The 22,418-nt window shown below is 39.1% G+C and overlaps 1 pseudogene; it reads left to right on the forward strand.

Annotated features, from left to right (window-relative positions):
* The first annotated feature begins 16,163 nt into the window (after positions 1 to 16,163).
* On the forward strand, positions 16,164 to 19,737 carry LOC118857671 (annotated as a pseudogene).
* Positions 19,738 to 22,418: the final 2,681 nt, after the last annotated feature.

The following is a 22,418-nucleotide window of genomic DNA, read 5'->3' on the forward strand; positions in this document are numbered from 1 at the left end:
CCTTTGACCCAGCAAGACCAATGCTAGGCCCGAGCCCCAAAGAGATCAAATATGTATCAAACTTTATAGCATTTATTATTTATAGCAGCTCTTTTTGTAGCAACAAAGAACTGAAAGTTAAGGGGTCCATCAATTGGGAAGTGACTGAATAAATAATGATATATGAATGCAATGGAATAGTATTGTATCATAAGAAATGAGAGTTTCAAAGAAACCTAGAAAACCTCATATGAATAGATTCAGAGTGAAAAGAGCAGAAATAGGAGAATTTATATAATAGTAATAGTATTGTAAAGACAAAGAACTTTGAAAAAAAACACTGATCAATAACCAACAATGATTCTAGAGGACCAGTGATGAAGCATGAAGAGAGGCAATAGACTCAAGGTACACAATAGGACATATTTTTGGACATGGCCAATGTGAAAATTTGTTTTACTTGATTATGCGTATTTGTCACAAGAACTTTCTTTTTCTTTTTCCAGTGGAGAGAGGAGGTAAGGGGAAGAGGTTATATACTAAGAACAATTGGTACAAACTTCCTTCTCATAAGTCTAACACATTCCCTTACAAGTACATACAAAGTCCTGGTGAAAATGGTCTCCAGCTCATCAAGCACACAACACAAAGGATAGTGGGTGCTAGAAGCCCTTTTCTCCCTTCATGGACTACTCATAAAATTGCCCTTAGAAATGGTGCCTTTCAGCAACTTAAAGTTGTCTTTCTTCAATGTATCCAGTCTATCCTTGGCTCCCAGTGCAGACACTGTGTCAGCTGTTCTGGGATGTTGTTAGGACTAGGACAACAACAGGAAATTCTAAATCCTCTGATCCTCCAAATTTCACAAGGTCTTTCTCTGACTAAGGTGTCATATGAGGAGAGTGAGGTCAAGATGTTCTCCTTTCCTTCTTTCAAGTGATTGTCTCAGAGATTGTTTGGGACACTGTCTCCTAGCTCACTGCTCACTTGAATCTCTGGTTCCAACTAGCTTCTTCAAGACCCCATGACATAACCAAGATGTCCATCAGCGAATCTGAATAGACTTCGGGTGACATCTAGGGAAGTATCCAGGCCTTTGTTCACAACAGTGAACAACTAAGATGAATTCTCACCTGATAAATGTCTCAGGGCATGGGATTTTATCCTTTACTTTTGGTGGGGTGGAATGATTTGATTGATTTCCTCAACTGACCCTTACTCTTATAATACCCTCAAACAATCTATTCATTCTGCTTAAACTGATAGGAAGGGACAGCATTATTTGGCTTTCTTAGCATTCCTGGTCAGCTAGAAGTCCCTTGCTGAGTTCTCTTTGACTTCTCTGTGGAATTTCTTGCCTGATGATGAAACAAGAAAAAGAAATACTTATGTGGTGATATGATTACCCTCTAATATAATTACATTTTTTATGAAGTCCTTTCAAGAATACTTTCTTCCTTAGTCAGTTTTCATCACAGATAAGTTTTGACATGTTTCTTGTTTTCTTCCTTTTAAATAAATGTCCTGTTTTTGCCTTTTTCCTAACCAATAGTTTGTGGGGCAGTAAAGGAGAAAAGGTTGGAGAGGAGGGTTCATGATGAATAAAAATTATCTTCACGTTTCCATAGTAACCATGTCAGATGCATCTTCTCTCTGATACAGATCCTCTTTTTTTTTAAAGACACATTAACTCTTTCCAATTACAACTGTTTAAAGATATTAACCTGTACTTTATGGGTAATTTAAGGGATTTTTCAAGAGCAATTTGAATATACTTGTTTTCATCTTACTAACTTTCGTACCTATTGTGGAAGATACAACTTTCACTGTGATTTCTAAGAGGTTACAGTTGCATATGTTGACAGGTTCAGGTTCACATCTCCACTACCTTTGCACATCAGTAATGTTTTCTGTTTTACACGAACACTTTTAAAACCACTTACGTTGTTCAAACATCACATTATTTTACCACTTTGAATTTCAACTTTTTGACCCATATTGCAATTATGGATCATATGGCATAGGGACATATAATTATAAGCAGCATGACACATGGCATATTGTTTAACAGCACATTAAAACCCCAATTTATTTTAACACTCAAGTATAAACTGTGACATTTCCAACCAGATTTTAAATCTTGATTCAAAATTCTTATTGGATTTAGAGGGATGCTATCTATGAACATAATTAGAATTCTTGTATTGTTCATGTTACTTGAATGTCTAGTTTAAGCATTCCAGCATCTTACACACTCATTTAGCTACAATGCAGCAGAACTCACATTGTGGTAATAGGATATTGATTGTACAGTGTTTGGAGACAAAGAATTTGTGTTGTTGTATTTTAGATACATGCATGATGTTGCAGCAAGATATCCAAGTCAATATTCTTTGTCAAATACACCCAATGACCACCATGCTCAATGATGATTTAATTATAAAATATAGAATTTCTGATGAGATACAATTCATCTTACATTAACTTCAAGTATCAGTTATTATACTGACCTTGAAAGACTTTAATGTTAGACCACAATGAAAATTCAGTTATGAAGCCCATTCAGGGCCATTATTTTTCTCATTATTTCTATCAAGGGGTCACTTAAACACATTTGGTGCAACTTTCAAATGGAAAGAAATGTTTGTTTTATTTGTACAGAAGTCATGTCTCCTCTCTTCTCTACCTGGTACATATCTTTGAAAAGAAAAGGGCATTACATAAAATTTGACACAATACATTTTAAAGGCAAGTCACTTACCACCACGCCCCACCAACTCCCCAGGACCATTCCTGGAAATGGAATCAGTGATTTATTTAATAAGAATTCAATATTCAAGTGAAAATGTATGGAATATGGAGGGGGGCATCCTATAGAGAAGTAAAGGACTGACTCCTTTTCTGATGCCTCATCATAGTGTGGAGGTGACCTGAAAGTTTTAGAGATCTGACATGTCCTACCAAGGAGGAAATGCTTTGTGTGTGGGCCCAATAGTGAAATGCACGTCTTATAGATCTTGTGTTCCAGACCAAGAGCCTGCCTAACTACATTCGAAGAGGCTCACCATTAGATTAGTCACAAGGTGATAAATGTGGGGTCACAGTAGTTCTCTCTCTCTCTTAATGCTTTATTAATGACTTATAAAAACTTTCCTGAGAGTATGGTAGTGCCCTTGACAGAAACAGAGATGTTAGAAGGAAGATGTAGGTTAAAGGGTAAAGGTAATTGGCTTCATTTTGTACATGCTGAGTTTGAGAAGCTTATGGGACATCCAGGTAATGATGTCTATCAAGCAGTTGTTAATGTGTAACTGGAGTTCAGGAGAGGACCAGATATGTAGATTTTTTTATTTCAGTTGGACCTGTTGGACATGATGAGATCACTGAATGTATAAAGAGAAAAGGCACTAGGACATACCTCTAGGGTACATTCATCCATAAGAGGAAGGGTATAGATGTTGCACCAGCAAAAGAAACTGAGAAGAATCAATCAGAAAAGTAGAAAGAGAGCTGTGATAGAGCCAACTCCAAAAATAAAAACAAAGGAAGAAAGAGTATCCAGAAAGCGGGTGTGGGCACCAGTGTCAAATGCTATAGAGAAGTCAAGAAGAATGAGGGCTAACAAAAGGATTCAGGAATCCAGATATCACTGGCCACCTTGAAGACAGACATCTCCAACAAGTAGTGGAGGAAGCCAAACTGAAAGGGTTTAGGAAGTAAATGAGAGATGAGGAAGTTGAGGCTATGTTTATAGATAGTTGTTTCTAAAAGTTTGGCTTTGAAAAGGAGGGAAGACGAAGAATAGTTTAGCAGATAATAGGGCCAAGTGATTAAAGGATGGGAAAGATTTAAGTGAATTTCTAGGCATTAGCCAAGGAAGCTATGTCATTGGAGAAGTATGTGCCTAATTAGACCACAAATGCTTTGAGGGTTGATGCAGTACCCTTTACCTTACACTTGGATTCCTGCAATAACCTTCTGGTTGGCCTCCTTGCCTCAAGTTTTTCCCAACTCCATCCCCCACTCAGTTACCAAAGTGACCTTCGTAAAGCACAGATATGACCATGTCAACCCAAGGCAGTGGACCACTAGGTGGCACAGTGGATAGAGCACCAGGCTTGGAATCAGGAAAACTCATCCTTCTGAGTTCAAATCTGACCTCAGATATTTAGTAGTTATGTGATCCTGGGCAAGTCACTGTTTGCCTCAGTTTCCTCAACTGCAAAATGAGCTGAAGAAGGAAATGACAAACTACTCCAGTATCTCTGAGAAGAAAACACCAAAAAGGGGTCACAAAAAGTCAACTGACACACTCAATAAACTCCAGGGGCTCCTTATTGGAATTAGATATAAAACCCTCTATTTGGCCTTTAAAGTCCTTCATGACCTAGGCCCTTCCTACCTTTTTAGATGTCTTAAACTTTCTTCCCTTTACATACAATCTAGTGACCCTGGCCTCCTTAGTTCCTCACACTAGGCATTCTATCTCTCAACTCTACCCCTTTTCGTTGGCTATCCTCCAAGCCTTGTCTCCATCTCCTGGTTTCCTTCAGGTCTCAGTTAAAATTCCACCTACAAGAAGTTTTGCCAAATGCCCCTTGGGGGAGGAAGTATCTTCTCTCTGTGGTTATCTCTATTTTATCCTGTATATCTTAGTGGTTTGTCAATTCAAGTCGACAAATATTTATTAAGGGCTTGCTTGTGCCAGGCACTGTGATAAGTTCTGGGAATACAAATACAAGCAAAAACCAACAAACAAACAAAAATACCCAAGACATTTCCTGCTCTGATGGAGTTTATTTTATAATGGAGAAAGGCAAGGAGCAAAGGGAGGGTGAAAGAGGTAGTATTAAACTACTTTGACTAAGCAATACCACTACTTGGTCTATTTCTGAAGATAATTAGGGAAAATGGAAAAGAACCCCCATGTCCTCAAATGTTTATAGCAGCTCTGTTTTAGCAAGGAACTGGAATTTGCAGGGATGTCCATCAATTATGGAAAGGTTGAACAAATTGTAGTAATGATTGTGATGGAATACTACTGTGCTATAAGAACTGATGAGCTCAGTGGTTTTAGAAAAACATGGAAAGATTTGCCCAAAATAATGAAGAGTGAAATGAGCATAACCAAGAGAACATTGTATACAATAACAGCAATATTGTTTTAAGGATAACCTTGAGTGAATAAGTTATTTTGACTATTATAAATACCCAAAATAACTATAAAGGACATATGAAGAAAGATGGAAAGATGCTATCTGCATCCAGGAAAAGAACTGATAAAAAATAATTTTCCATATATATATATGCATATATATATTATATATATATATATATGCCCATTTGAAGCTAATGGTAGCCACCTCCAGGGTGGGAGGTGGGGGGGAGGAAAGGAAAAAAAATAAATTTACATGATAATCTTGTATTTTTTAAATGAATAGCAAGTTGTGCATAGTAGCTTTGCAGTTTCACATGCAATCATCTTTTTTATTGTACTATGTTGTGGAAATGTTGTTTTATTCCATAAATTAAAAATAAAATTCAATATCTATAAAAAAAATTTAAGAGGAAGGGAGTATGATGAAGTCTGGAAGAGCCTAGAGAGGAACAAAATAATGAACATGCCTGGCTTGGGACCTTCCCTTCCTTAAAATGGAGGTTTCTAGAAGTGACCAAGAGAAAGGGGATACAGATGTGGAGTGATATTCCAAGGTGCTGAAGCTGCTGGAGAACAGTGGCAGAAACATCTTCCAGGGTGAGAATGTGGCTGAGAAATGGTAGAGAAGGAAGTCCAGAGTCAAGAGCAGAGCTCAGAAAGGAATTGTGAGCTCTTTGAGATCAAGAACTGTCTGCCTTTCTTTGTATCTCCAGCATTTAACAGAATTTCTAGTACATAGTAGGTATTTAATAAACACTTGTTGATTTGACTTCTTCCTGGACATCTTTCTGCCATACTCTTCCATTCCATGCCCTGTTATGAAATCTCTAGAGCCCATACTCTGGAGAAGCTGTGCCACTTCCCTCTCTGGAGTTGTACTGTTCTAATTGGTGAGTACATCGCCTATTATATCTGACCAGCACCAGATCCTTGGTAGTGCTTCTTCCCAGATGTCTTCCTGCCCTGCCCAGTCATGCCAACCTATACAGTAATCAAAACAACACTGCTATTGCTTTGGGAAAAGATGTTTCAATTGACTTCCCTATACGCCATTCTCTATCTCAGTGACTTCCCAGGTCAAAACAACCCTCCCTAGCTACCACTCCCCCATATGTAATATCTCTTCCAGTTAGAATATAAGCTACCAGAGGGAAAGGGCTATGTCTCTTATATTTGTATCCCCAGCACTTAGTATAATATCTGGCACAGAGAAAATGCTTAATGATTTTTTTGATTCATTCTTTGTTCCTTTCATTGAATTATGTGTTTATAAAATTAGTAACATTAATTATCAGCTAGCATAAATATAAATTATGAGGTCCTTTTCTTCTAACTTCCACATTAATCAAGTCTTCACTGCAAATCTTTTTCCAAACCTATAATTTTACTAGTGTACAGAACTCCTGGTAATGAAACTTCCTCTTTCAATGAAGGTCAGCACCTCTTCTGTATCATAAAGTTTTACAGAACAGCTTGTAGATGAGGGGGCAGAATAGTGAGGGTGCCACAGGTGGAACTTAGAACCCAGGTCTCTGAGCATTGCCCTTTATCTCTTATACCATACTGCTTCTCCAAATGATGCTTTTAAAAGTTCATTTGAGGACATTACAACCAAAGAGAATTTGGAATGAGTTAAGAGGTAAGCAACAAAATGATTAAAGCCACTGAATCACAGAATTGGAAGAAACCTTAGAGAACATTTGGTCAAACTTCCTATTCAATATGCAATCCCTTCAACAGTATCCCTGATAAAAAGTCATCCTCCACTACTCGAATATATCTAGTGATAGAAATCTTATTACTTTCCAATGCTGACTATTCCCTGCTTAGAGAGCTCTCATTGTTAGATAGCTCTTATACAAAAGAAAAACCTACTTCCTTGTACCCTCTACACACTAATCTTCAGCTTTCTCAGTGCCTGTTGGATACTTTCTGTAAGAGCCAATTCCAATGCAGCCCTTTCCATTAAATATCACATGATTCAGGTCCAAAAACCAAGATTTTTTTAAACCACCTATTATGCTCCAACCAGTGTGATAAGCTGTGGCAATACAAAAAAAAGAAAGAAAGAAAGAAACCACCACCACCCACAAAAAAGTCCCTGCTCTCAAGGAGCTCACCATTTAATAAGGAAGGTAACATGCAAACAACTATGTATGAAGAAGATATAGGCAGAATAAATAGGAGATAATCTTAGAGGGAAAACACTCAAATTAAGGAGGACAGGGAAAGGCTTCTTTGTAATTAGTGCTGCCTTTTCCAGATGTTTCACTAGCCATTTCTTTAAAGACCCATTCTAGAATTTTTTCAGAAACTGAAGTCAATCCAATCCAATAAACACTTATTAAGTGCCTATGATTTCCAGGCACTATGCTGACTGCTGGGAATACAATTAATGAAAAGAAAAATAATCCCTACCTTCAACGAGCTTATGAGGGAGGCAACACTCAAAGAGAGTCAGGAAAGGGGGGAAGAGGAAATGAGACATCAGGGAGTACCCAGCAGGGGGACTGTTGCCTTGTTTCATGGAGCTGAAACCAGGAAAGGCAGCAGGTGCAAGTTGTAGTGATCTGAGAGTCCAGATTTTGCCCTCAAGAAAGGAAGCCACTGAGAGGAATTTGGCACTCTGCCTACCAGACCCCCAAACAATGGGGAAAGGAGGCTGAAGGAGATGGAGTCAATCAAGGCTTGAGTGAGGACCATGGTGGTGAGTTTAGAAACAATGAGTTTATCCTGGGACTGGCATATTGTTCCATGGAGTTAAAGCCAGGCAGGACAGCAGATGCAGGGTGGAGCCAAGCTCACTGGCCTATTGTTTATAGACCTTTCTTCCCTCTTTTGAAAACCAGGAGAACATTTGCTTCTTTCCATTCCTGAAGTATCTGCCCAATTTTCCACATAAAGCAAGGGGTCTGCTTCTTATGGGTATGTGTAGCCTACATGCCTTAATGTTTGTTGAATTATGTATAATTATTTCTCCAACTAAGTTGCAGTCTCCTAAGAAAAATAATTGAGTCATATAACTCTTTAAATTTACTGTGTCTTGCCTTATTGATATTTTCAGCCATCAAATTATAGAGGAATCAACCCAGGGAAATTCTACTCTGGATCAAATTTTAGCCAACAAGTGGAAACTGGTAGCTGGGATAAAAATGATAGCAAACTTGGTAGAAAGTAACCACTCTATCTTAGTGTTTGTGACTGAGGAGGAGAGGAAGCAGTTTTATATTCACAGTAGTTTTGAGGAGACTATACTTCAAAGGATTGAGAGGAAAGATAGATTGCGTTCCATGGACCAGATTTCTACAAGGAAATGGGAAGCTCTCCAAAACAAAATTCTGAAGAAAGAACAATTCCAGTGAGATTGGAAAGGGCTCATTGTTTCATTCAAGTCAATTCATCAATCTTATTCCACGTCTAGAATGTTCCAATAGACATCCTAGGAGTACAAGGACAAAAATGGAACAAGCCTTGTCCTCAAGGTGACTACATTCTACTATGCAGAGATGCTTTGCTGTAGAATATCATTTATGAAGATTTGCCTTCTCATGCCTTCATCAAGTGTGACCTCAATATTTTTGAGTTATTCTTATAGAGGTAGGGAAGTGGGTATATAAGTTGATAGTTTAAAATATTATCTCAGCTTTTAAAAAAATTTATAACAATAATAATATTTGCCACTTTTTCTATTATCGGTATCTTCCTGGTAATGTATTCTTGATTAAAAAAAATCTGTTTTTTTAAAAGAGCTTCCAGACACTATAAAAGGAGTTCCAAATCTAAGCTAATCTATAGATACCCCCATCCACTCGAAATGTTGGCATTAGAAGCTATCAAATTACTTTTATCCAGCTGCTCAGTAGATAAGAGAGAAGTTTCATTTCTTGGTCTGCTAATGAGCCTTTAAACCTTCTTCTTGTGACACCTACCCCTTTTTATGTCCTAAAGAGAAAGATCCTGTTGATAACACCTGATTCTTTTATCCTCTTCAATTCCAAAAGGTACTAAAAAAAAAACACAGTGGCCATATAGTTAATGTCCTGTCCCTGTCCCCCACCTTTCCCCACCCCCCCCCCATGGTGAGTTTCCTCAATTAAGATCAAAGTTTACTTTGGTAATGGCAGCTACCTCTTCTCTCTCATTCCTGTCATTCTCGTACCTGTTAGAACAGAATGGAGGCAAATCAATGAATCTTAGCATACAATAAGGTGAGAGTGTGGATAGACAGATATGATCATTTAGATATTTCCTTAGAGAGAGAAATAAGGGGTCTTGAGCTCCTACTTAGCTGCACTTTCATAGTGATGTTCTAGGATAAGAAGAGAAATAGATTTTATGAGAATAATAAAGCGACCATAACAGAAATGAATCCATTTCAGTTAAAAATAGCCCTATAGCCAACAATATAGCATAATGGTTATTATGGCTTTGTTTTTTAAAAATTTATATGGATTTTGTTATCTGAGCCATTCCATTATTTAAATCTTTGAATATTTTATTTCAATTGTTCAAGGCATTATATAAAAATAAAAAGACAACAAAGCATTTTCTCTTTTATATTTTTTAAACCCACTTCATTTAGGATCTGATAGAAGTACCACTTACTTTTCCTTAAGTGTTGGAATATTGCTGTTTGCACACCACCAAGTATCTGCTATAAAGGAAATTCTCCAACAATATAATAAAAAGTACATTCCTTCATTTCAGCCACCGTACCCAAGATCCTTCACTGCAGTAGTCAGTCAATCAAGGCAACTTGACACAACAAGCTTATTTTTAAATGCAATGTTTATAAACAGCACACCAATAGCACCTAGTATTTACACGGCAACATCCTCCAAGGAACTCCAGCTCCACAAAACTTTAATCAATCCATCATCACATCTGTGCAAAATGGTTAGCTTGGAGATTAAATAAGCACTGCTCAGTTGAGGCACAACAGAATTTAGGGACTTCTCCAAAGTCTTTAAGAGTTACCCTGGAGTCATGTTATTTAATGCCAATGTAGCAACTGGCATTGTGCCCAGCACGTAGTAGGCTCTTGTTGACTTGACTTAACTTTTCAGACTGAGGCCCAAATCAGAGATGCAGGGGATTTTCTAGTAATAACCCAAGCAGTGTTTCCCTCATTTTTCCCAGCTTTTCTTCCACTTTTTTTTGTGAAACCAGTTGAACTTCAATCCAGGAAGACTTGGGCCGGTCTCTGATGTTTCCTGGCTGTGTGACCTGGGAAAGTCACTTAACCTCTCACTGGCCTAGACAACTTTATAAGATTATAAATTGCAGAAAAGTCACTGGCCCACATTGAGAGAGAGAATTGCTTGATCTTGAAGTTTCCTATATCCAGACAATCTCAAGTTCAGTCCCTATCTTATAAGAACTCTAGATCTTAATCTATAGACTCCGATGCAGTGAAATTTCATTCAACAAAAGTAATTTTTAATACTTGTAGCATTTAGGAGCAAATTTTCGTATCCTTTCAGCGTGGTAGAGGTACTCTGGAAAAGAAGAATTTTCTTTTTTAATTAGCCTACAGCAAAACAAACTATGAGTTCCCTGTTTGGGGAGCCTTTGGGAAAAATGAAAAAACACATCTAACAGCAAGGGGGAAAATAGGATTTAGACCGGTGATGGTGAAACTGAGGTCAAAAGAGGTTGTGTGTAAACTGAGGCAGATGTTCTCTTCAGGAAATTTAGATCTCTTTCCCCCACCTTGAGAACACAAAGGCTAGCTCTTGAGATCCAAATTTTCCTTTTCCCTAAAGAAAGGAAAAACAGAGGAAGATGATGCCTATGAAAATAAAGAAGGGTTTTAATTAAGGAGGGAAGTAAAACATACTCATGAGGACTGTCAGCCTATGCTAACAACCTGCCAAATAATGGATGGGGATGGTATATTTACTTTTCAAACAAAGGAAGGCAGGAAAATGGGGATAAAAGGTGGGAAATCCTAGAAAGAAATGTTAAGGTGCCCTGTTCCCAAGGGGAGGGGGAGATCCAGGAGGGATCCTAGGTATCTGAGCTGCAGCCCTTTAATACACAAATCAGAATGTATTCTTGGTCCACAGTTTAAGGCTTGAGCACAAACAGTAAGATAACAGGATGTAAAAGCAGGATGTGTCTGAGAGCAACAATTAGAGGAGTCTCTGAAGATAAGGATATCTCTTGAAGGTCCATAAACCACCAAATGGCTCAGGGTCTGATTCAGAGCTGGTATGAGCTTCCATATGGGTCTGCTGTCAGTCATCACAAAGGATTGTTGGTATGTCAAGCTACTCTGTATCTTAGCTTATACATCCAGTCCTCATACAGCCCTTCTCAGTTACCTGGATAATGGCAGAGCTCAAGCACAAATTCACATGTACGTGTTACTTGCGTAGAGGCATGTGCAGGTACACGTGGACAGAGATGTGCAGAGAGAAGAACTAAAACCTTTTGTAGCCTTTAGGCTACAAATACAATATACTGACTTCTGGGAATAACTAAGTAATCACCCACAGAGGTCTCCTCAACATAAAAAAGAACTGAATTCCCTTAGAAGAATTCCTGCTTAGGGTATTAATTTTCCTTAAGGTATAAATGGGCCAGTCTCAGCCAAGACAAGCTAAGTTCTTAAACATGAAACTTTTGAAGAATGGGTAAACACAAGATAATATGCTAGATAATTTATAATAATATATTATGTTTATATAGGGTATCATGATTTACAAATGAGCTACGAAAGAAAATAGATATTTTAAGAGGCAGTGGTGAGAAAACAGCACATTTACAGGCATGGTGGAGACACTGTGCAAAGGTACAGAAATGGGATATAGGCAGGAGTATAATGGTAAATGTTTAACAACCAGCTTCCAAGGGGGGAAAAAGTTGTACCATGACACACTTAAATTTAATCTGCATTTTTAATAGTATTTTCCCCCAGTTACATGTTGAAACAATTCTTTAAACTTTTCTTTGCATTGTTAACATTTACTCCATTACTTTTTTTAAGTACAGCCAATAGACACAAAAAGAAATCAAGCCTTGATTTGGAGCATTTGCCTATTTCCACTCTGAAATTTTAATCATTGGCTCTTCTCATCTTGTTAGAGCTGGTTCTAGCAAATCACTGGAACTAGGTCATGTGTTAGGAATAGCAAAAAGGCCAGCTTGGCTAGACCAGAGGTTAGTCTAAGTATAAACATACCCATTTTACAGATAAGAAAAAGTGAGGTCACTTAACCAAAGTTGGTGGCAGACATGGGATTTGGTTTCAAGTCTTTCTACTCAAGACCAGTATTCTTTCCATTATCCATCCTGCCCCCTACTTTGTTTACAAATTAGTTAAACTGACTTCCTTGTGTGGTGTGTTGACCATTTTTCATTCACAATTACAGTCTCTTTTTTTGGAAACAATTTATTCCCACTTTCATTTCTTAGATTTTTACATTTCTTTTTTTAAAAGGAAACTAATAGGTCCTCTGAACACATTGCTTTCATTGCCATTCCCAGTGACATAGCATGCTGATCACTCCCTTCCTATGAAGTCACTCTATTGAAGTCCCTGTTTTCTTATTTTGCATATTTTAAATAATAACATGGCCTAGTTATTTAATCCCCTGGCTGGATTTTGTAAATAAAGCATCTGTCTCATATCTACTATCCCCATTAAATATAAGATTTTTCTTCCTGAAGAGTTTTCATGTTTAATGGAAGAAGAAAGCTACATGGCACATTAAAGTAACAAGACCATGTCCTGATTCCTGGAGGTAAGGAATTAGTTTGTATTATTTGTATGGCTAAGGTAGGTTTCATTTTTTCTTCATTTTCTTACTCATAAACCTTTCATGATTCCTATAGCCTCAAAGAAGTTCTTACACTAGGGATCCATGAACTTCTTCTTATAAAAATTTTTATAACTATATTTTAATATAATTGGTTTCCCTTCTAATCCTTTGAACTTTATTTTATGCATTTAAAGACACCATTCTGAGAAAGAGTCCACAAACTTCACCAGAGTGCCAAAAGGCTCCATGAGACAAAAATGTCGATGAATCCCTGCCCTCAGATATATTAGCAATCTCTTCAGCTAGGCATGTAATAACCTTTCTCCCATCTGACTTTACAATTTTATTTCCTGCTTTATGCAATAAACTCTAGTTTCCAATCAAATTGACCTGCTAGCTAGTCCCTGTACATGACATTCTGTCTTCTGCCCCCATGCCTTTGCACAAGTGATGTCCAAAGTCAGAAATGTATTTCCCCCTCACTTCTGCCTCTTAGAATCCTTTGCTTTGTTCAAAGCTCAGGTCTGGTGCCACTTCCTCCTTGATCCTTTTTCAGATTTCCACCCCTGACCCTCCAGTTAGCATTCTAAACCTCTTACAATTATTTTTTATATTGGTGTTTGGTGAATGATCTCCTGAAGTAGAGTTGTTCACATAGGAGATGGCAGGGACTTGCTTTTGAGGAACAGAAGGACTAGGGCAAGTGTGAATGTTCCATGTTGACCTAACACATGGCTCAGGGTAGCTCCTTTCCTTTGACTATGGCTTCAAAACTACCTGATTAGAAGAACAATCTCTATCACTCTTTTCTGCAGTGTCCAGGGAAGTACTCACTTGCTCTGTAACAGATGACATCATGCAGTAAGCAGGGGAAGACTTGAGAACCACTTTACCCTCCCCATGGGCTCTCTGGCCCCAAGTAATGGACATGGAGTTTTATCTTTTTTTTTTACCTTTTCAGTTTTAGGTGCAGGGAATAGATTCACAGACCAGAGAGCTCAAGCCATATGGGCCTCAGAGGCCGAGATTCCAGGCCAGATGTTTCAGTCAGCCTAGCAAGGGAAGTATTTAGAAGCAAGGCACTTGGGAAACTAAAGCAGAGGGGAAGAGTCTTTGACGTTGAACTTGTTGGGACTAGTGCTTTGTAGAAACAGAGCTAAACTGTGAAAGTAATCCTACTTCCCTCCTTAGAGACTAAAGTGGTGCAGGGGGATTACACCCCAAGGCATTGAGAGGAATATAGTTTGTATGTTCATTGTTGTGTTATCCATAAAGTAAATATCCCTTTGTAAAAGCTAATCTGTTAAGCCATTAAATGTAACCAGAGTGCAGGGACCCCTAAAATTGGGTGAAAAAATCTGTAGTAGCAATTTAGATTTGAAGATCTTTCCCACCCATTAATAGGCCATGTGACCTGCTTATGTCACAGGAAGCCTCAGTTACATGTGGTAGGAGGAGCTTCCTGACAGGAAAAGGAAGTTATGTTACAGGAAATGCAGAGAGAGAGAGAGAGAGAGAGAGAGAGAGAGAGAGAGAGCGCACAGTAGTAGCTGCAAATGGCTGCCAATGGCTGCTAATGGCCACCCTCATGATGGTTAGAACTGAGCAGGCTGACTTAGCTGTACTATGAGTTTGTTTTTTAGAAGACCCCAGCGGGGGGTAGGAGAGGTTTTGGGATGGTGAGGCTCCAGGTTATGATATCATGTATGGAATGTTTTACTGCTCTGATAGATTGGATCAATGGCTTGTGGGATCTGGTTCTCTGGGGTCTGAATAAATGGTTTACTTCTTCTATCTTCTATGTGGAGAGTCTTATATACTTTGCGATACAGAACCACATAGGCATTTTGACAATTATCATCTACATTGTTATTATTGCCTTACTGATACAACATCACATGGAGACTCCAGTCAACGACAAAAATGAAAGACCTCCCAATTGCCTCAGAATACCAGCAAACCTCAGAGCGGGGTGGAAATGTAATAGATCTGGCCCTTAGACTGTGAGGACACAGCAAACATTTCGTGCAATTGTATAAATCTTTTTTTAATACCTTTGTACATATTATATACCATCATTAGAATGTAAGTTCCTCGAGCACAAGATTGTGCCTTACATATAGTGAAAGATCAATAAAAGTTTAGTGAATTGAATTTAATTTCTTCTTGTGAAACTTTAAGTTTTAAGTTTAAATTTAGGAAAATAACAGCCTGAAGAAAATACTTGAGCTATTATTCAGTGAAGAGCCGGGGGAGTCTATGGCCCCATTCTCCTAAGACTGCTATATCTCCTGTTACACAACTTTGGTATGCTTAAGCTTTAAACTGCACCCACTTCTAATTAGAACTGGCTACTAAAATTTTCCAGCAAACTTGCTGATATGGCACATTTATGATTCTATCTTCTTAATTCTGAGCAGCCCAAGAGATATTTAGATGACCCTCTTTTGCTACTGGTATATGCTCTCTGATCCCATTGTCCCAACAACTATGCTTCAACTGTTACAATAGATCCTTTGTGTGCAAACCAGGGCCCCCATTGTATATATCACATTACTTATCAGAGCCACCACCTACAGCGTAGTTTTTATATTTTTAAATAAAGTTTTATTTTATTTTTAAAATGTAAAAAACATTCTTAGCTCATGGGACCATACAAAAGCAGGTGTCTCGTTGGATGTGGCACACTGGCAAGCCCCTGTCCTAGAGAGCCTTCTACCGTTTAAATGCTTATAGGGCTTTTATTGGAGAGTCCTCTTGAAATGGTCAGTAGTAAGAGGAAAGGGGGAACAGACACAAACAAAATGGAACAAAACAAAGATGCAGAAGAAACCAAAAGCCAGAAATCCTAAGACTTTCCTCCCCTCTTTGGAAAGGCCAAATCTCAAGTCTTTAAATGGTCAGTCCTCCTGGCATGGGCAGTACTAAATAGAAAGGGGAAAAACAATACAAAAATTTGGAGAAGAATAAAACCCAAAAATCCTAAGTCTTTCCTTCCTCCTTCAGAAAGATCAAGTTTCAGTCTCATCCACACGCTGGATGACTGTTTCAGGGTGTACGGAACCCTCTGACAAAACAAGGACCTTGATACCCAGATAACTCTATGCTGGGAAAAGAATAAGGAAGGGCCAGAGAGGGTCAGCTAGAAGTATGTCCCAAAACTACATTCCTTATCAAGTGATTGTTCCTAAAAATTGGATCCAAGAAACCATCAGCCAAGAGAGCCTTTCTTCTCAAGATAACATTGATTTGTCACAGACATGGCTTCTGGGAGGTAGGACATCTGACCTGGGCAGTCATATGCATAATGATGCAGCTGCTAATTAGCAGGGGAAAGCCTCCTCCCCTTTGATGGGAGAGTGCCATTTTACATTTAGAGACAGGTTGAGGGCCACTTGGGTTAGCTGGATACTCTGACTATCACAAAGATCCCAGGTTAGCAAGAAGAACTGCTTTATCCTACATTAGGGGAATCATATTGTCCTGTGCCCAGAACAACATGGGATCACCACCCAAATGTCCAAATTGGCACTGGACCCACTCCATAATTTCTATTCTTGTAACAGCTGCAACCTGGTTATTAAGCACCTAATGTCTCTGATAGGCACTGATATGCCTCACAAACAACTGTATGAAATGTATTGATGAAATACCTTCATTGGTCTTGACACCAAAGGAGAGAACCTTTGCTTTTCTTTGTATTCCCAGCATTTAACATGGTATATGGCACATTTTTTTTAAAAAGTTCAGTCATTTCCATCATGTCCAACTCTTCATGACCGCATTTGGGGGTTTCTTGGCAAAAAAATACTAGAATGACATACCATTCTTTCTCCAGCTCATTTTACAGATGAGGAAACTGAGACAAACAGGGTTAAATTACTTACCCAGGGTCACACAGCTAATAAGTGTCTGAGGCCAGATTTGAATTCAGATTTTCCTGACTCCAGCCCAGGTACTCTATCCACTGCACCACCTAGCTGCCTCTGTGGCACATATTAGGCATTTAATAAATACTTATTGACTTAGTAACTGTGAAGTACAATTGCATAAGCCTCTCCCGAAACAGATGAATCCATTGGTTAACTGGGGAAAATAGCATTCCTTAGGAGCCAGATCCTGATAGGTGGTGGCCATTGGGGGATCAAAGGAAACAGGATTCCAGGGAGTAGTTTTGGGACATTGTCAGTTTGGGACATTGTCATCATCTCTTTATAAAGCCAAGCATAATTTCCAATGTACCATTTTCATTTAGCAATAGACACCTTCTGTGTTCTACCTATCTTGTTAGAGGGACTGATTTGAATCACCCAACCCATAATAGGTAACTGAACAAAGGGTGATTATATGACCCTGTGTCATGTCTTCAAGAGCAATGAGGGCTCAGTAAAAGGCAAGAGACTTCTTTTCAAAAGCAATATAGCAAGCGGCTTCTCTGAAGAACTTAGAACTCCAGATGCCTAATAGTAGTGTATTCCTACCACTTCTTGGTAACTACAAAAGGATCCACTTAGCCTAGCTTTTATGGAAAGCAACCTCCAGAAATATGGGCCTTGCAGAGTTATAAGGACTCAAGGGGAAAACTGGTAGAAAGCCTACTTCATATCTTCTAGGACTGTAGCCTGTTCTGCATCCCACTTGAAAAAGGCAAACTTATAGGTAACTTGGCATATAGGGGCCATCAGGATAGCCAGTTAGGGAATGCAGGCTTTCTAAAAGCTTTAGAGGCCAATAAGTTTCAAGGCTTCCTTCATAGAACATAGGGAAGTAGCTTATTCTGGACTTTGCCTGAAATCCTCTTGTTGTCCCCTCCCACTGTATTCCCCAAAACTTGTTTGGGCAGTCTAGGCTCTGGATTTTTTTATGGTTGACTTCTCACTTCTTGCCCCTTATGTGGGCCACCATCTAAGGCTCTGCCACTGTGGCCTCATCTGGCTGGTCAATATTATATCATCAAAGTAGAGGTGTACATTAGTGTCCTCAGGAAGAGAAATCTCTTTCAAGTCTCTGTCCAGTGACAGTATAAGGGAGAGTTTAGGTAGTCCAGAGGAAAGAATAAGGTATGTTGGACTTCTGTTCTTGAATCATATCCATAGGAACAGGGAAAAGGAAAAAAAAATTGACAATGTTGATAGTTCCATACCACTCACCCTGGTCCTGGGTGACCTGGAGTACAGCACTGACAAGGTCAGAAACAGTTATAGGGATGGGCATGATAACAGCTTTGTTCAGATCTGTGTAGTCTCCTGTGAGATGCTAGGAGCCAGCTGCCTTCCACACGAGTAGTATAGGGTTATTGTAAGGGAAGCTGCCATAATGAAGTACTCTAGACTGTATCACTAAAGAAGGAATACCTTTCACCAACACCCCCCTCACAAGAACCCAATATTGTATGGTGTTAATTACACAGTTAATATGCATAAATGTGGTTCAGGTAACTCTAAAGGTTTCTATTTTTCCCTACATACAGTAACGTGTCTAGAAGTTGCCAAAAGGGCCCACATGAACACCAAGCCTATAATATCCCTTACCTCCATGAACTGCTCTCTATAACCTCCCCTGATTGATCCAAATGGGACAGAGGCTTTAAAGGATAATTTAATTTTAGGTGAGTCCGAAGGGCCCCTAGTGCTCTGGTACTAAATTTCCCTGTATAATTTTATTAGCACCCTCTTGGGATGAGCACCAATTGCTTTATTATCAGCCCATTATTTCGGGAGACACACCCAAAGGTTGCTCCCCCAAAGGGATCTTGCCATCCCATTCTTCTCACCTAGCAGGGCAAAGGTGGGTTCTGTGACTCTTCCTCAGCTTCCCAGAGTACCTATTAAAACTGAGAGTATTTTCTCAAGCCACAATTGTCCCAACCTCCAGCTAAACGACCAATTACTTATCAGCCATTATGGGTAATGGTAGAGACCCATACCTAAAAACTGAAGCTGATCCTTCTTAAATCTTACAAAAGTTGTGCTTTTGGTATTTTGGCTTTCTGATGGAGAGCAATGATAATTAGCAAGGGTAAGTGCCTCACTAAATGTGATTTTAAAAAAAAAGAATCACAAAGAAAATGATTAATCCATTTTTGAAGAAAGATTGGTATGATGTCAAGGAATCAGCTATTTATATATAATATTAGCAATTTATACAATACATACAAATTATGCAATATATACAAGACACTGGGCATAAAAACTCAAAGAATGAAAATTACCTCTGATAGTTTCAAGGGTCATGTTTTTTAAGGGAAGTTTCCTAATCTTCAAAATGATGAGTTTGCTTTTCTTCAGTTCAAGTGGATTACTAAAGATATGTTCAGGCTAAAAATTGTTGGACTAATTTCCATGGAATGAATTTTACTTAGGACAAAATGTATTCCATAGTCAAAAAGTGTCAGACCATGATTGAAGCCTGTGTTGATGTCAAAACTACCAATGACTACTTGCTCTGTCTCTTTTGTGGTGATTTACCAGGAAATACAATAACCAGATCCATAAGGCCACTAATGCCCAACATCAACAGATCCATCAAATTCTCAAGAAAATGATGGAATCATGAGCCTCGAGGTACAGACAAATGTCACAAAAGAAGTTGTCAATAAACTGATTGCAGACATCATTGAAAAAGACATAGACCTGACAATCCATTTCTCTTCTACATGATATATGTGTTCAAAAAATCAAGATGTTCAAGAAGCCCAAGTTTGAACTGGCAAAGTGAATGTAATTACATGGGAAAGGTGAGGGCTCTGGAAACCCTTCAGGAGATAAAACAGGCACAGATGCAGAAAGAGCTAGGGGCTATCAGCCACCAGATCAAGAATTTGTCTTAAAATAAGAATTTTTAAAGGTTGAAAAACAAAAATTTATATCATTACAAAAATGAAGTCTGAATCCATTTGGGTGGGTCTTTATTCAAAGGTGGAATCTAATTGCCCCTGAGACAAACTGGGTGTAAATTGTGGAAGGCCTTGGGAATAAGGGGCCCCCATAAATCCAATCTGTCGAACCCATTTCCTTCAGGAATCTCACCCCTTCCTTCCAGATCCCCACTGACTGCTGGCTGCAGTAGGAATTCATCTTTAGGAAGTGAAGGGAATATAAAGTTTGAGAGATAGAATTTCTGGATAATTAATGATCAAATTATTAATTAGGCTAGCAAATAATGAATAAACAGATGGCCAAGGATCTCTCTCAGCAACCAAAGACAAAACCATGGAGATCCTTGAATGCTTAAATACCTTTGGAAAAGGAGGGGCCCCTGATAGGAGAAAATCAGTCCTGATTGGTGGTCAATGAGTGGGTAGATATTTTCTAATGAAGAGGTAGGCTAAAGCCCCTCCTCCTGATGAGAATTTGGCTTTATCTTGAGATTCAGCTGCCTCTAGAACTCTGGACAAAGGAATCCATCTCCACCCAGACCACTCCCACTGAAAAATGTGGGGTTTCAAGAGCATGAACTTAATGCTTTTAGGGCTGCAATTCACTTAGATTAGATTCTCTGGGTGGGAGGTTCCTGGGCAATTAATCTCATTTATTAGCTATGTCCTTCTGAGACTGACTGACTGGCCTACAGGGACTGTCCCTGAATGAGGAAATAAGGGGGCAAAAAACTTCAATCCTAATTTAATAATGGGTTATTAATATAAACATTTCCCTCAGAAGCCAAGTACAACTAACCCCCCAGTTCAGTTACATAAAAAGGGACAAAGAACATTCCCTCTCCGGAGGCTCTAATAAATTTAGTTGACTATAAAAGTAAATTCTCAGAGTTCCTCTAAGCTGAGAGCTTCTCAGTGTTGGCTCCATTAGATGGAACCCTCATGAGCCATTAAACCAGGGACTCCTCGAGTTTCTGTTTGAACTTTTCCTACTGCCATCCCAGCAACCTTCTTCCAAATGCCTGCTCCTTCAGGGCAGGGAGTCACCCCCTTGCTCAAATGAGCAGTTATAGGATAAGCCTGGAGATTAATTCCCATTGGTGGAAGTTCCCCAATCTCTAGCCCAAACCTGTTCTCCTTCTCCTGTCTCAAGAGCCCCTGGGCCAGGGACCACAGGTTGGGTTCCTGGCTAGGGTCCCTCAGTCCTCACCCCATCAGGAAAGATTCCTTCACTTACATGGCTACCAGTTCCAGCAGCTGCTTCTGGCCTTTCCTTGGACATTTCCTGAAATCTAAGAGCCCTACTATTAAATGTTCAGCCCAGTTTACTTTCAGTCTAGTTATACTAGTTGTACAACTTAGGCAAAACAGTTGACAACTAAGAAATACGGGACTAGACACTTTCTTCACTCTCTTGGGTAGTCTCTGCCAGCACCCTCTGAGCTAATCCCTCTACGTGGCCACAAAGAGGACTCCCCATGCATGATTCAGGGATGTCAGTGGGCACAGCAGAAGAGCAGAATGCAAACTAAGACTTGGGAGGGAATAAAGTAAGGTGAGAGGAATAAGGCTGAAAAAGTAGGCTAGAGTCAAGTTGTAAAGAGCTTTGAAGGCCAAACAGGAGTTCATATTTGACTCCAGAGACAATAAGGAATTATTGACATTTATTAAGTAGAGGAGCAATATGATCAGATTTACTCTTTAGGAAAATCAGTTTGATAGTCGTGTGGAGGACAGTGAGGAAACTAAGGGAAGTGGGAGCAAGAGAAAGGCATTTTCTCCTAGACAACTAGCAACTCTACATCTCAGAAGAAGAGGTGGAAGATTACTAGTTGTAGGTTGAGGATGTTGAACCATTTGACTGAGGATTCAACCCTCAAAGTTTCTATGATCACATCAGTTCTTATTCAAGCACCAGGTAGGAAAGGAAATTTTGTGCCTGTAAATACTGGTGAGCAGATCCCCAAGGGCCTGAGTGAAGTTTATATTTAATGCCAATTCCTTTACCCAATTTCTAAATGATGGAGGGTGCTACGCAGTGAGATTACCTACTAAAGCCAAGAGCTGGGCCTAGTATATGAGACTGTACTCTTAGAAAATATTCTTTCTGATGCTTAAGGGACTGATGAGCGAAGGTCTGGTCCAGAGATGATCTGGTTCATCAACAGTAGGACCTCCCTAAGTCTCACCCCAGGAATAATAGAGAACAGTAGTGTTGTTGCAGAAAGTCAGGGCAGAGTCACAGGAGATTCTAGGGCAGTTGGGGTAAAGAGAGAAGACCTTCAAAGTCATTCCCTGAGCAAAGACCAGAGTAAGACATCCATTCTTGATGAACAAATCTTGGACCCATCTCTGGACTCCCAACATGATGGCTTTTGGAACTAGTGATTAGTCTGCTATTCTTCACAATAATGTTTACACTGAAGGTGGCTGTCATGGAATCACAGAATTTAGAACTTAGAAGGGAACTAAACCATCTAGTCCAACCTATACAATAAAAGAATCCTCATTATAACATTCCCAAATGATTATCCAGACTCTGCTTGAAGACCTCCAAGGAAAGAGAACCCATCAAATTTCTAGGCAGCCCAATCCACCTTTGGACAACTCTAATTCTTTTATTTTTTAGTTTTATTTT

This window comes from Trichosurus vulpecula, chromosome 7 (genome assembly GCF_011100635.1).
Source record: "Trichosurus vulpecula isolate mTriVul1 chromosome 7, mTriVul1.pri, whole genome shotgun sequence".
Classification (NCBI taxonomy): Eukaryota; Metazoa; Chordata; class Mammalia; order Diprotodontia; family Phalangeridae; genus Trichosurus; species Trichosurus vulpecula.